The following is a 15966-nucleotide window of genomic DNA, read 5'->3' as shown; positions in this document are numbered from 1 at the left end:
ACACACGCTAACATATGTTCTAATTGGCAAATCAATGAGCAGATGGCGCCCAATCATTCCAATTCACAAAAGCGTTGTCCACAATCTTCCAATGCCCAATGCAAGCTTTCCTCTACACCTACATTCTTCCTATAATGTTGAAAGACTACCCAGCCATCCAGGGGTCTGAGAGGGGCAAATCGATCTGATCCGTCCGTTTCACCCGACCACAGTAAATTCCACTCCCACTTTTCACCACAGCCGTCCGATCAGTCAAAATATTTGTCACTTGTTCGGCTTTAGAAAGACTCCATGACGGGTGGGGCCTTCTACGTCCGGGGCCCGACAGTAAGAGGCAGGCAGGTCCGCTCATTTGGTCGCTTCCTTCTCATGTCCACAGACGAGAGGTGAAAACCTAGATCGAAGGAGCTCTCCAATCCCGTGCGCTCGCCTCCACTCCCATCCTCCCCAATCCCGTGCGGCACGGAGGGAGAGCGGCGGGCCGGACCTCACAGCTCCTCATCCGTGCGCTGGAGAGAAGCAGCACGGGTGCCGCCGGCCACCTCCCACTCGTCTCCTCTCTCCCGTTTTTTAGCTCGGCGGCGCGGACGGTGAGTGGCGGGCGAGAGTGGCTTCCCGGAGGAGGCCTGCAGCGCGGGTGGCGAGGGGATTGAGGCGGCGGTCGGCCGGCTCAGAGGTCAAGCTCGCGCCGTCTCGCCCTCCTAGCCGTGTATGCGGGTAAAACGGCGATGCGCGGTGGTCTGGTGGTAGAGAACCAGCGAGGGACGGCGGTGGGACAGTGGTGGAGGAGCATGTGGCCATCCTCTTCCCTCTCCCTCTCACTTTCTCTCTCTGTCTACGGATCGTGAAGAGGCGGCCCTGTCGCTCCGCTGCGCCGGCCGAACCAGATCCAGCGGGATTTCATCTCCTACACCAGATCCAGCGTGGGATGCTTCCTCCTGTGAAGCTTTGGTCCTGAACATGGTGAGGACATGCTTGAGTCTCTCTGTCTCTCTAGATTGATTACTCCTCACTTTTTTTGGGGCTGCAACTATTGCTGTTTTCACCACCTGATCTAGCGTGGGATGATTCCTCCGCTGAATCTTTAGCACATAGATGCAGCAGGCGGCGGAGATGGAGTGTATTGAATCTGGCGACCTAAAGTGTTCTCTAATTGGTACTTGCAGGCTACCCGAGCTTGCAGGGCATGGAAAACAACGAAGAGAAGGTCCATGCGTTGGAACCAAAGGATTCCAAGCTCCAGAGGTTCGATGATGTTTCTATTTGTGAGAGTATGCTGTCTTCGAGGTGCCAATATTGACGTGATGTCTTTCCTGCAGGTTCTTCCGAGATCTTCTCAACAGGGTTGTAATGTTGATGCCTGGTCTGCTGGCGTGATACTCCTGTATTTGATAACTGGCAAAACACCTTTTGGCAGTGACCCCGAACAGTGAGTTAGCTACTGCATTTACGAAGTTCTGCTTCCCTAATTAGAAAACACTCTAAACTTGTGGCATCTGTTGAACAAATATGAACATGAGATGATGGAGATGGTGTTCTGGGCAGAGGCAGCCGACGTTGCTATGCCAGGTAAGAGGTCCTGTTCTTATCCAACAATTTGTTTTGCTATATTTTACAATGTCTCTTAAATGGTAAACAGTGTTAGGTAAGTTTTATGAATACTTTGTCATTACAGAAGATTTCTCCATGCCAAGTATGCTACTGTGTTTCATTGCCATGCCAAGTATGTTATGGTTTTCTTCCTATCCATATGTAGGAAACCCATTTTACAGACACATCAAGGTGGGAGTTTTTGTATCCTTCTAGGTCCAGGGAATTTCAGAGGATAGAGTTTTAATTTGTTGTAACTATTTGGATGTTTTCCCCCCATTGTCACATTTTAATTTCTTTATTGATGTGTGTGCTTTGTCAGGATTCATGATGATAATGTTGTAGATGCGAATGATGAGTATGAGGAGAAAGCACGACCAGGACGACTCAAATGACCACGAGCATGGCGCCTCCGCCGGAGCACAACACACTTCTTTCTTCTCGGTTTGTCCTCCTCACACGAGCTCCTCATTTTTACTTGTTCTGCCTTGTTTAATTTTTATTTTGCAGCTGCGGTTGGATGTCTAGCAGATTCACTAATAGCGAGCACCACCATTTGTGTTCATGACCTGCATGACTGCTGCAGGTACTCATCCTCACTCTTTCCTTGCAGGTTTCCCCACCTCCATCTACAAATTGCACCTATTTCTCAAATCAATATAGCAAGAGAGTTAGTTACTCTGCTGTGACAGTACCTTAACAATAGCAAACTGTTTTACCTCCCAACCAGGCCTCTCTTCGCTCGCCAATGATACGTCTCCAACGTATCGATAATTTCTTATGTTCCATGCCACATTATTGATGTTATCTACATGTTTTATGCACACTTTATGTCATATTCGTGCATTTTCTGGAACTAACCTATTAACAAGATGCCGAAGTGCCAGTTGCTCTTTTCTGCTGTTTTTGGTTTCAGAAATCCTAGTAACGAAATATTCTCGGAATTGGACGAAATCAACGCCCAGGGTCCTATTTTGCCACGAAGCTTCCAGAAGACCGAAGAGGAGACGAAGTGGGGCCACGAGGTGGCCACACCCTAGGGTGGCGCGCCCCCCCCCTTGGCCGCGCGGCCCTGTGGTGTGGGCCCCTCGTGCCGCCTCCTGACCTGCCCTTCCGCCTACTTAAAGCCTCCGTTGCGAAACCCCCAGTACCGAGAGCCACGATACGGAAAACCTTCCAGAGACGCCGCCGCCGCTGATCCCATCTCGGGGGATCCAGGAGATCGCCTCCGGCACCCTGCCGGAGAGGGGATTCATCTCCCGGAGGACTCTACGCCGCCATGGTCGCCTCCGGAGTGATGAGTGAGTAGTCTACCCCTGGACTATGGGTCCATAGCAGTAGCTAGATGGTTGTCTTCTCCCCATTGTGCTTCATTGTTGGATCTTGTGAGCTGCCTAACATGATCAAGATCATCTATCTGTAATTCTATATGTTGCGTTTGTTGGGATCCGATGAATAGAGAATACTTGTTATGTTGATTATCAAAGTTATGTCTATGTGTTGTTTATGATCTTGCATGCTCTCCGTTACTAGTAGATGCTCTGGCCAAGTAGATGCTTGTAACTCCAAGAGGGAGTATTTATGCTCGATAGTGGGTTCATGTCTCCGTGAATCTGGGGAAGTGACAGAAATCTCTAAGATTATGGATGTGCTGTTGCCACTAGGGATAAAACATTGGTGCTATGTTCGAGGATGTAGTTACTGATTACATTACGCGCAATACTTAATGCAATTGTCTGTTGTTAGCAACTTAATACTGGAGGGGGTTCGGATGATAACCTGAAGGTGGACTTTTTAGGCATAGATGCATGCTGGATGGCGGTCTATGTACTTTGTCGTAATGCCCAATTAAATCTCACTATACTCATCATAATATGTATGTGCATGGTCATGCCCTCTTTATTTGTCAATTGCCCAACTGTAATTTGTTCACCCAACATGCTGTTTATCTTATGGGAGAGACACCTCTAGTGAACTGTGGACCCCGGTCCAATTCTCTATACTGAAATACAATCTACTGCAATACTGTTCTACTGTTTTCTGCAAACAATCATCTTCCACACAATACGGTTAATCCTTTGTTACAGCAAGCCGGTGAGATTGACAACCTCACTGTTTCGTTGGGGCAAAGTACTTTGGTTGTGTTGTGCAGGTTCCACGTTGGCGCCGGAATCCCTGGTGTTGCGCCGCACTACATCCCGCCGCCATCAACCTTCAACGTGCTTCTTGGCTCCTCCTGGTTCGATAAACCTTGGTTTTTTTCTGAGGGAAAACTTGCTGCTGTGCGCATCATACCTTCCTCTTGGGGTTCCCAACGAACGTGTGAGTTACACGCCATCAAGCTCTTTTTCTGGCGCCGTTGCCGGGGAGATCAAGACACGCTGCAAGGGGAGTCTCCACTTCCCAATCTCTTTACTTTGTTTTTGTCTTGCTTAGTTTTATTTACTACTTTGTTTGCTGCACTAAATCAAAATACAAAAAAATTAGTTGCTAGTTTTACTTTATTTGCTATCTTGTTTGCTATATCAAAAACACAAAAAAATTAGTTACTTGCACTTACTTTATCTAGTTTGCTTTATTTACTGTTGCTAAAATGGCCAACCCTGAAAATACTAAGTTGTGTGACTTCACAACCACAAATAATAATGATTTCTTATGCACACCTATTGCTCCACCTGCTACTACAGCAGAATTCTTTGAAATTAAACCTGCTTTACTGAATCTTGTTATGCGAGAGCAATTTTCTGGTGTTAGTTCTGATGATGCTGCTGCCCATCTTAATAATTTTGTTGAATTATGTGAAATGCAAAAGTATAAGGATATAGATGGTGACATTATAAAATTAAAATTGTTCCCTTTCTCATTAAGAGGAAGAGCTAAAGATTGGTTGCTATCTCTGCCTAAGAATAGTATTGATTCATGGACTAAATGCAAGGATGCTTTTATTGGTAGATATTATCCCCCTGCTAAAATTATATCTTTGAGGAGTAGCATAATGAATTTTAAACAATTAGATACTGAACATGTTGCACAAGCATGGGAAAGAATGAAATCTTTGGTTAAAAATTGCCCAACCCATGGACTGACTACTTGGATGATCATCCAAACCTTCTATGCAGGACTAAATTTTTCTTCGCGGAATTTATTGGATTCAGCTGCTGGAGGTACCTTTATGTCCATCACTCTTGGTGAAGCAACAAAGCTTCTTGATAATATTATGATCAATTACTCTGAATGGCACACGGAAAGAGCTCCACAAGGTAAGAAGGTAAATTCTGTCGAAGAAACCTCTTCCTTGAGTGATAAGATTGATGCTATTATGTCTATGCTTGTGAATGATAGGACTAATATTGATCCTAATAATGTTCCGTTAGCTTCATTGGTTGCACAAGAAGAACATGTTGATGTGAACTTCATTAAAAATAATAATTTCAACAACAATGCTTACCGGAACAATTCTAGTAACAACTATAGGCCATATCCTTATAATAATGGTAACGGTTATGCTAATTATTATGGGAATTCTTACAACAATAATAGGAGTTCACCCCCTGGACTTGAAGCCATGCTTAAAGAATTTATTAGTACACAAACTGCCTTTAACAAATCTGTTGAAGAAAAGCTTGGGAAAATTGATATACTTGCTTCTAAAGTCGATAGTCTTGCTGCTGATGTTGATCTTTTGAAATCGAAAGTTATGCCTAATGAAAATCATCATAATAAAATTGTTACTACAGCAAATGCCATCCAAGTTAGAATTAATGAGAATATAAGATTGATGGCTGAACTGCGTGCTAGGTGGGATAGAGAAGAAAATGAAAAACTAGCTAAAGAAAAGAATGTAGCTAAAGTTTGGACTATTACCACCACTAGTAATGCTAATGCTACACATGTTGCTGCACCTCCTACTATTAATAATAAAAGAATTGGTGTTGGCAATGTTTCCACTTCTAATGCAAAGCGCGAGAAACTACCTGAAACTGCTAAAACTGCTGAAACTGCCTGTGATAAAACTGCTGAAATTTTTTCCATCATTGGGGATGATGATCCCATTGATTTAGATTATAATGGTTTGAATTTTGATGATTGCCACATCTCTGAAGTTATAAAGTTCTTACAAAAACTTGCTAAAAGTCCTAATGCTAGTGCTATAAATTTGGCTTTCACGCAACATATTACAAATGCTCTCATAAAAGCTAGAGAAGAGAAACTAGAGCGCGAAGCCTCTATTCCTAAAAAGCTAGAGGATGGTTGGGAGCCCATCATTAAGATGAAGGTTAAAGATTTTGATTGTAATGCTTTATGTGATCTTGGTGCAAGTATTTCTGTTATGCCTAAGAAAATTTATAATATGCTTGACTTGCCACCGCTGAAAATTTGTTATTTGGATGTTAATCTTGCTGATCATTCTACAAAGAAACCTTTGGGGAAAGTTGATAATGTTCGCATTACCGTTAACAATAACCTTGTCCCCGTTGATTTTGTTGTCTTGGATATTGAATGCAATGCATCTTGTCCCATTATATTGGGAAGACCTTTTCTTCGAACTGTTGGTGCTATCATTGATAAGAAGGAAGGTAATATAAAATATCAATTTCCTCTCAAGAAAGGTATGGAACACTTCCCTAGAAAGAGAATGAAGTTACCTTTTGATTCTATTATTAGATCAAATTATGATGTTGATACTTCGTCTCTTGATAATACTTGATACACACTTTCTGCGCCTAGCTGATAGGAGTTAAACAAAAGCGCTTATGGGAGACAACCCATGTTTTTACCTACAGTACTTTGTTTTTATTTTGTGTCTTGGAAGTTGTTTACTACTGTAGCAACCTCTCCTTATCTTAGTTTAGTGTTTTGTTGTGCCAAGTAAAGTCGTTGATAGAAAAGTTCATACTAGATTTGGATTACTGCGCAGAAACAGATTTCTTTGCTGTCACGAATCTGGGCTGTTTTCTCTGTAGGTAACTCAGAAAATTATGCCAATTTACGTGAGTGATCCTCAGATATGTACGCAACTTTCATTCAATTTGAGCATTTTCATTTGAGCAAGTCTGGTGCCTCGATAAAATTCGTCAATACGAACTGTTCTTTTTTGACAGATTCTGCCTTTTATTTCACATTGCCTCTTTTGCTATGTTGGATGAATTTCTTTGATCCATTAATGTCCAGTAGCTTTATGCAATGTCTAGAAGTGTTAAGAATGATTGTGTCACCTCTGAACATGTTAATTTTTATTGTCGCTAACCCTCTAATGAGTTGTTCTAAGTTTGGTGTGGAGGAAGTTTTCAAGGATCAAGAGAGGAGTATGATGCAACATGATCAAGGAGAGTGAAAGCTCTAAGCTTGGGGATGCCCCGGTGGTTCACCCCTGCATATTCTAAGAATACTCAAGCGTCTAAGCTTGGGGATGCCCAAGGTATCCCCTTCTTCATCGACAACATTATCAGGTTCCTCCCCTGAAACTATATTTTTATTCCATCACATCTTATGTGCTTTTCTTGGAGCGTCGGTTTGTTTTTGTTTTTTGTTTTGTTTGAATAAAATGGATCCTAGCATTCACTTTATGGGAGAGAGACACGCTCCGCTGTAGCATATGGACAAGTATGTCCTTAGTTTCTACTCATAGTATTCATGGCGAAGTTTCTTCTTCATTAAATTGTTATATGGTTGGAATTGGAAAATGATACATGTAGTAATTGCTATAAATGTCTTGGGTAATGTGATACTTGGCAATTGTTGTGCTCATGTTTAAGCTCTTGCATCATATGCTTTGCACCCATTAATGAAGAAATACATAGAGCATGTTAAAATTTGGTTTGCATATTTGGTTTCTCTAAGGTCTAGATAATTTCTAGTATTGAGTTTGAACAACAAGGAAGACGGTGTAGAGTCTTATAATGTTTACAATATGTCTTTTATGTGAGTTTTGCTGCACCGGTTCATCCTTGTGTTTGTTTCAAATAAGCCTTGCTAGCCTAAACCTTGTATCGAGAGGGATTACCTCTCATGCATCCAAAATACTTGAGCCAACCACTATGCCATTTGTGTCCACCATACCTACCTACTACATGGTATTTTTCCGCCATTCCAAAGTAAATTGCTTGAGTGCTACCTTTAAAATTCCATCATTCACCTTTGCAATATATAGCTCATGGGACAAATAGCTTAAAAACTATTGTGGTATTGAATATGTACTTATGCACTTTATCTCTTATTAAGTTGCTTGTTGTGCGATAACCATGTTCACTGGGGACGCCATCAACTACTCTTTGTTGAATTTCATGTGAGTTGCTACGCATGTTCGTCTTGTCTGAAGTAAGGGAGATCTACCACCTTATGATTAAGCATGCATATTGTTAGAGAAGAACATTGGACCGCTAACTAAAGCCATGATCCATGGTGGAAGTTTCAGTTTTGGACATATATCCTCAATCTCATATGAGAAAATTATTAATTGTTGTTACATGCTTATGCATAAAAGAGGAGTCCATTATCTGTTGTCTATGTTGTCCCGGTATGGATGTCTAAGTTGAGAATAATCAATAGCGAGAAATCCAATGCGAGCTTTCTCCTTAGACCTTTGTACAGGCGGCATAGAGGTACCCCTTTGTGACACTTGGTTAAAACATGTGCATTGTGATGATCCGGTAGTCCAAGCTAATTAGGACAAGGTGCGGGCACTATTAGTACACTATGCATGAGGCTTGCAACTTGTAAGATATAATTTACATGATACATATGCTTTATTACTACCGTTGACAAAATTGTTTCATGTTTTCAAAATCAAAGCTCTAGCACAAATATAGCAATCGATGCTTTTCCTCTATGGAGGACCATTCTTTTACTTTCATTGTTGAGTCAGTTCACCTATTTCTCTCCACCTCAAGAAGCAAACACTTGTGTGAACTGTGCATTGATTCCTACATACTTGCATATTGCACTTATTATATTACTCTATGTTGACAATATCCATGAGATATACATGTTACAAGTTGAAAGCAACCGCTGAAACTTAATCTTCCTTTGTGTCGCTTCAATGCTTTTACTATGAATTATTGCTTTATGAGTTAACTCTTATGCAAGACTTATTGATGCTTGTCTTGAAGTGCTATTCATGAAAAGTCTTTGCTTTATGATTCACTTGTTTACTCATGTCATATACATTGTTTTGATCGCTGCATTCACTACATATGCTTTACAAATAGTATGATCAAGGTTATGATGGCATGTCACTCCAGAAATTATCTTTGTTATCGTTTTACCTGCTCGGGACGAGCAGAACTAAGCTTGGGGATGCTGATACGTCTCCAACGTATCGATAATTTCTTATGTTCCATGCCACATTATTGATGTTATCTACATGTTTTATGCACACTTTATGTCATATTCGTGCATTTTCTGGAACTAACCTATTAACAAGATGCCAAAGTGCCAGTTGCTCTTTTCTGCTGTTTTTGGTTTCAGAAATCCTAGTAACGAAATATTCTCGGAATTGGACGAAATCAACGCCCAGGGTCCTATTTTGCCACGAAGCTTCCAGAAGACCGAAGAGGAGACGAAGTGGGGCCACGAGGTGGCCACACCCTAGGGCGGCGCGCCCCCCCCCCCTTGGCCGTGCGGCCCAGTGGTGTGGGCCCCTCGTGCCGCCTCCTGACCTGCCCGTCCGCCTACTTAAAGCCTCCGTTGCGAAACCCCCAGTACCGAGAGCCACGATACGGAAAACCTTCCAGAGACGCCGCCGCCGCCGATCCCATCTCGGGGGATCCAGGAGATCGCCTCCGGCACCCTGCCGGAGAGGGGATTCATCTCCCGGAGGACTCTACGCCGCCATGATCGCCTCCGGAGTGATGAGTGAGTAGTCTACCCTTGGACTATGGGTCCATAGCAGTAGCTAGATGGTTGTCTTCTCCCCATTGTGCTTCATTGTCGGATCTTGTGAGCTGCCTAACATGATCAAGATCATCTATCTGTAATTCTATATGTTGCGTTTGTTGGGATCCGATGAATAGAGAATACTTGTTATGTTGATTATCAAAGTTATGTCTATGTGTTGTTTATGATCTTGCATGCTCTCCGTTACTTGTAGATGCTCTGGCCAAGTAGATGCTTGTAACTCCAAGAGGGAGTATTTATGCTCGAAAGTGGGTTCATGTCTCCGTGAATCTGGGGAAGTGACAGAAATCTCTAAGATTATGGATGTGCTGTTGCCACTAGGGATAAAACATTGGTGCTATGTTCAAGGATGTAGTTACTGATTACATTACGCGCAATACTTAATGCAATTGTCTGTTGTTAGCAACTTAATACTGGAGGGGGTTCGGATGATAACCTGAAGGTGGACTTTTTAGGCATAGATGCATGCTGGATGGCGGTCTATGTACTTTGTCGTAATGCCCAATTAAATCTCACTATACTCATCATAATATGTATGTGCATGGTCATGCCCTCTTTATTTGTCAATTGCCCAACTGTAATTTGTTCACCCAACATGCTGTTTATCTTATTGGAGAGACACCTCTAGTGAACTGTGGACCCCGGTCCAATTCTCTATACTGAAATACAATCTACTGCAATACTGTTCTACTGTTTTCTGCAAACAATCATCTTTCACACAATACGGTTAATCCTTTGTTACAGCAAGCCGGTGAGATTGACAACCTCACTGTTTCGTTGGGGCAAAGTACTTTGGTTGTGTTGTGCAGGTTCCACGTTGGCGCCGGAATCCCTGGTGTTGCGCCGCACTACATCCCGCCGCCATCAACCTTCAACGTGCTTCTTGGCTCCTCCTGGTTCGATAAACCTTGGTTTCTTTCTGAGGGAAAACTTGCTGCTGTGCGCATCATACCTTCCTCTTGGGGTTCCCAACGAACGTGTGAGTTACACGCCATCAGCCAACAACAAGGCACCGGTAATTTTTGAGTCGCTGATTAGAATGTTGATGTAATCGCCGGCTAATCTTCAACCAATTTTCCAAAATCAGGGCTACTCGCGATCGTACAATGACTTATGGCAATTACACAATGGCTTTCGTAGACTCATTGCCGAGTTGCATGGTCGGTCACTCGATTTTTCTCAGCGACTTAAAAACCTTGAATACACGGCTTAGCTTTGCTTCAACGACATGCTCTTTTTCAGCTTGAAGGTTGCAGCCTTCCTCTCAATGGTTGCTTTTGTCAGTGGGACAGTTTATGGCCCTCAAGAGGGTTTTAAAGAAACCTCCTTGCGGTTTATCATTTAATGTTTTACCCTTGTTTTATCATCCATGGAAATAATCTTACTATTTGAGGTATGCCATCCAGGTCACAGAGTAAATTGCAAGGTGCATTCTGCAACATGAAGGATATTTAGGTGGTCTTGGTGCATTGATGAGTTATGGGGGATCACATAGATGAAAATTTGACCCTTGACAATTTCACATGAAGGTGAGCTTCTGCAACAGTATCTAGAGTTGCAGCTAAATATGTCTTGCAAACACTATTGGGTATGGAGACCTCACATGATACTCTTGTTGTTAATTGTGTAGCTGAATATCCATAATTTTAAAATTCTCAAATATGTTGTATATTCGTCAAAACAGTTCAGATTCGTGATGCTCTAAATCCTTTGTCAGATAATGTTGCTCTATGTATTCTGGGTGATCTCTTAGTTAAATTTATACTCTGGCTAATAATTTATAAGTGCATTTATAGCATTATCACTAACAATATTCTACTTAACATGCACATTATATTGTCAAGCAATGTGAATCTTCTTTCTAACCGGTTCTTTCTCCGTTTAACCTGCAACTTTGTAGCATGGGACGTAACGTATTTGATGATGCTTGGAGCTTTGGGATCAGTTCAGATGTTACTGGGATAGATGAATAGCCCGAAACTTTGAGAGGATGCTATGGATCTTCTCCCAATCCTAGGTGAGCACCCAGATTCTGAGTACCGGCTCTTCAGCGCTGTTTTACTATTTTTTTTAAAATAGGAGCAATGTGATTTCGCTCTCTAGAGACTCAAATTGAATAAAAGATTCTTTTGGTGCTGTCTATTACCGTTCGTGGATAACAGATGCAACAAACAAAAATAAGGATAGCCTAGCCTTCTTAATGTACTTCCACGATGTACATCCTATTTTGAGTTTGACCAGTCCTCAGTGCTCACTTTTATATGATTGCTTTTCTCTTTTTGGCTTAGTGAAATTGTTTTTCCTGTAGCAGATACCTTGTGCTGATTTACAGGGATGAGACATATATTCTTACAAATATTGTGCAGATGTTTTAGTTCCTATGCAAGAGTACCAAACTTGTATACTGTAACTGTTGAGAGATTGATGTTGATATTATATTATGAAGTAGATACAATGCAGCTCTTTCTCATGCTGCTAGAATTGTACAACTGTACTTACATTTATTTCCCCAATATAATGTAGCCATATATTCTTCACATGTGCTGGTTAGCTTTTCATCGAAATTAAGATTATAGGCTTTATAGCAAACAAAAGGAGCTACCACTGCATTTACTAAACTGATATGCTATTCGTGGAGCCTCTAGAATGTTTTGCTTTGGATTTCTTGCCAGATCTCGGCTTGAAGAGTTTCGCTTCAGGACTTTGGGTTGAGTTTTGTGTGCTATTTGGGAGGGGAGAACATTTTGTTCATTTGGCCCTGGCTGCCAATGTTTCTCGATTTTCTTGTTTGATTTGGAGGTTTTTTTTGTACCATTTGGTGTCAACTTCTCTGATTTTGTGCCAATTTCTCTTGTGTTCAGTGTTCCGTTGAATATCAAAATAGTGTTCCTACATGTAGGAATAAATGCACAGCTCATGCTCCGGTTGTTCATTAGTGGTATTTTCCACACAATATTAGGTGAACAAAGCAGGTTGAAAGTCTTGCTAGCAACTGAACAAAGTGGTGTTTTAGCTGATCGATATCCTCTTGCCCATTAATTACTTTGTCCAGTGAAATATGGTAAACTGGAACTTTTGCCGCAAACTTATCCTAGATAGAATCAATCTGTACTAATGAAAATTTAAGCCAATCAGTTCATATCCAAGATGTTTTATGTACATGTTCAGCGGGATTATTTGGACGTTGCAAGAGGGATTATTTTCCTTTTGCAGTATTTTCCTTTCGTAGTATTGTTCGACTCATATCTTTTTATTTTACAATTTTCAGCATTTTCCGCTTAATCTCTGCCATTTCTGGATCTTGGTAGGTTTGGAGTGTATCAAGCCTTTGCATTTATGGTAACCCTTTTAATTACTAAAAAATAATGGAGTTTTCCATTCTGCGACTTTCTATTTTTATTTCCCCGTGTGTATTGGATCTTATTATTAGGTGCTTGTCTCCTTGTTTTCTAATTGCATTTTTTAAAAGATATCATGTTCACTAAAGTCAGTTGTTTCACTGAAGTCGGTAGTTTCACTGATGTCATGTTCAGAACCTGGTTTCATGTCTAGCTAGAGTGTTTGTCGGTGAGTGAATTGGCAACTGCATTTATATAGTAATCGGCGAATGAAGCTCATTGTATGGTGGCCATGATGCATCGGTGAATTTCACCCGCTCTCTCTCTCTATTTGTAGCATAATGCTCATGCCATGGCTGCCTTGATGCATTGGCGAATTGTGTTAATATGATATCCTTCTATATTTTTCTATTCAATTTTGTATGTTCCTTGACTTTTCTTATTCATTTCACGCATGCAAATGGTTTGCTGCAGCACTGCCGTATGTCGAGGTAGTTTGGTGAGGCGCGTTTTGGAGAAGGGTGGTGGCGCGCCAGTAGAGTCGCCGGGGCGCTGCGTCGCCTCAGGAAGTTTGTCCACCGCCACCTGCCGGGGCCATCGACCCCTCCCTGCTCTGGTCATCTTCACCGGTGGAACGGCGGGATATTGCTTGGCTCAAGCGGTGATGGTCACAAGCCTACCTCCACTCCTCCCCGTTCTCTACTCCATTTGTCAACTGTACAACATGCACACTCCCAGGTAAATTTGTTTTTAATTTGCAATGAATTAGATGATCATTACCATGTTGTGCAATACTGAGATGAGGTTGTCAATTTTTGTGTGTTTGTATAGGATGACACCAAGATCATATGATCTACTATTTTCTGCAGTATACCCTTTTTGGGAATAAAAAAATCAAGTGCATTGTAATGATGTTTTCTGGGAATGAAAAAATCAAGTGCTTACAATCATTTGCTTTACACATTTCAACTTGTAATGATGTTTTCTGCTATTTCATTTAGGATAAAGTGACATTCCTATGGGAATATCAAGTGGGTCAGCAGCTAACTGTTTGGTAGCTCAAGTGAATGGGATACTCTTGGATATGGTGAGGCCACTGAAAGGTGGGTGTGATTTAAGTTCCTTATGTATGATAGCGATGAAGGGTGTGATACTTTCAGGCATTCGAGTGCTCTTACTGTTGGATAGGTGAATTAAAGCTACCCAAGAAACCTTTGACTATGCTTTTTTTTTTCTTTATGGACATATTGTGCAGTCTTGATTCAAGCTCTCGTAACTGAATGTTTATTTGCACTTTTGCAGTCTGTCGGGAGGGTGTACAACTGAGGTTGTGCAGTCTGTTCGTCCTTGAAAGAGAAGGTATGGGATTAGTCTAAATTGGGGTGCCTGAAAATAAGCAGCCCTATTTTTGCGGTCAATGCTCATATTCTAATGCTTCCACTTTTCCTTTTAACATTTTTTACTATGACATCCAGTATAATGACTTGACACTGAATGGCACATGTTTGTCGGGCATCTCTTTGCATGTTTATCGACACGTAGACAGTTTTATTGGGCGAGATTCTGCAGATGTAGCAAATTTCTAGCAAACGGTTTCATGAGTGGTGCAAATTTATACGTGATGCTTGTGTACTGATGTCAATTGCTTAGCGTTCGAGCCACTGTGGACATTAATATATGATGCAAGCTTGCTTTTGTTTCTCTTTATATGATGCAAGTTTCTATTTTTTTTTTTGCTTTCTGATTCGTTTCTCTTTATATGATGCAAGCTTTGTTTCTCCGAGTCACCGTAGCATGGTAGATCAATTCATTCCGGCCACTGTGGACATTAATATGATGCTCATCTTTTTGGTATAACAATCATTGGTGTCAACCTTTTTTATTGCTATTAATAATTGATAGTGTATAATTACTCCTATTGCTAAATACTGGACTGTGATATCTTTGTGGCAAGAAGATAATGGAAATATTTTAAAGCCCTGGTTACTGATAAGAACACAAATATTCCAATTTCAGTTACTTGCTTTGATTTTGGCTCAAGAGAGTTGTTTACAATTACAATTGGTTAGAGAAGTTTCGGTGCTTATAGATGGATAGAATATATGTTTACTGACAGGCTATGCTTTCTATTATTTGTGAAGTGATGTATGATTGTTAGCTCAATATTCAGTGCTCATAGGAAGTCATCGTATCATCCGTGGATACAGTTCATCATGTATAAATCACTACAATTACACAATTTCTTTTGTCATTTCAATGATTGCCATATTGCTATTTTCAGTCTGCTGCAATCCATATGCATAGTTAGTCAATTCTATTTTTTACATCTGTACCTGCACAATATGGTATAAATCATCCTCTTGAAATTCTCTGCAGGGAGATATTAAAGCCCTAAAGGTGTAGGAGTGCAGCTTACACGAATAAATACGGTAATGACCAGTTACTTAAGTTTACCTCTACACCGTGTATGTCTCTCCGTCTCTGATCCCTCATTTATTTGATTACTTCGGTATGTTACAGATCACTCGCAATCATTTTGGTTACTTACAGGCTGATGGCACTCCTCATTTATTTGAATGCCAGGTAGCTTCGATCCAACAAGTTTGGAACAAGATTATCGAAGACGCCTGCTGCTTGGCATCGGCGGGGAGAGTTAAGGCTGCTGACCCGATCATTAGACCTAGAGAGCCACACTAACATGTCTTAGCTGAACAACATCTGCAGTTTTCTCTTTAGAGTTGGTGCCGTTCCTGATTGCTATTTGAGCTCCATGTAATTCTGTTACTTCTTTTAATGATCCCTATATCAATGAAAAACAGTTTTGAATGCCTTTCTGTCAAGAAACAATTATAAAGCATGCACATCTTTATATATCTAATATTTTCTAAACAATGTCAGATTTTAGGGGGAGTTAGTGTGCCCAGACTCTTGGATCGTTTGTGATGGTTGAACAAGCTTCTTTTTCCTATTTTTCTACATGATCGAAGAGCCAACATGCCAATTCAGTTGCTTTGGGTTGTACATCCCAATAAGGTTTTGCTGAATGGATTGTAGTTCTCTGTGTTCACTCCTGGGAATTGATGCAAGGATATGAAATGTTTGCTCACCTTGATGATATGAAGATTGTAGAGTAGACAGTGTT

General features: G+C 41.2%; 1 long non-coding RNA gene across 5 annotated transcripts; it reads left to right on the top strand.

Annotated features, from left to right (window-relative positions):
- The first annotated feature begins 393 nt into the window (after nucleotides 1-393).
- On the top strand, nucleotides 394-15650 carry LOC127301441 (uncharacterized). Of its 5 annotated transcripts, none has more exons than XR_011745470.1 (12): nucleotides 394-963; nucleotides 1167-1245; nucleotides 1320-1429; nucleotides 1546-1569; nucleotides 1913-2034; nucleotides 2101-2176; nucleotides 10893-11015; nucleotides 11387-11503; nucleotides 13299-13562; nucleotides 13826-13927; nucleotides 14127-15253; nucleotides 15408-15650. It is a non-coding gene; the product is annotated as an uncharacterized lncRNA (long non-coding RNA). The 5 variants fall into 5 exon arrangements; XR_007852063.1 differs by having other exon boundaries at nucleotides 1521-1569; XR_007852064.1 differs by having other exon boundaries at nucleotides 1320-1569; nucleotides 2122-2176.
- Nucleotides 15651-15966: the final 316 nt, after the last annotated feature.

Source organism: Lolium perenne, chromosome 5 (assembly GCF_019359855.2).
Source record: "Lolium perenne isolate Kyuss_39 chromosome 5, Kyuss_2.0, whole genome shotgun sequence".
NCBI lineage: Eukaryota > Viridiplantae > Streptophyta > Magnoliopsida > Poales > Poaceae > Lolium > Lolium perenne.
Note: the sequence above shows the minus strand (reverse complement) of the source record. Positions and strands in the feature narration are given on the sequence as shown.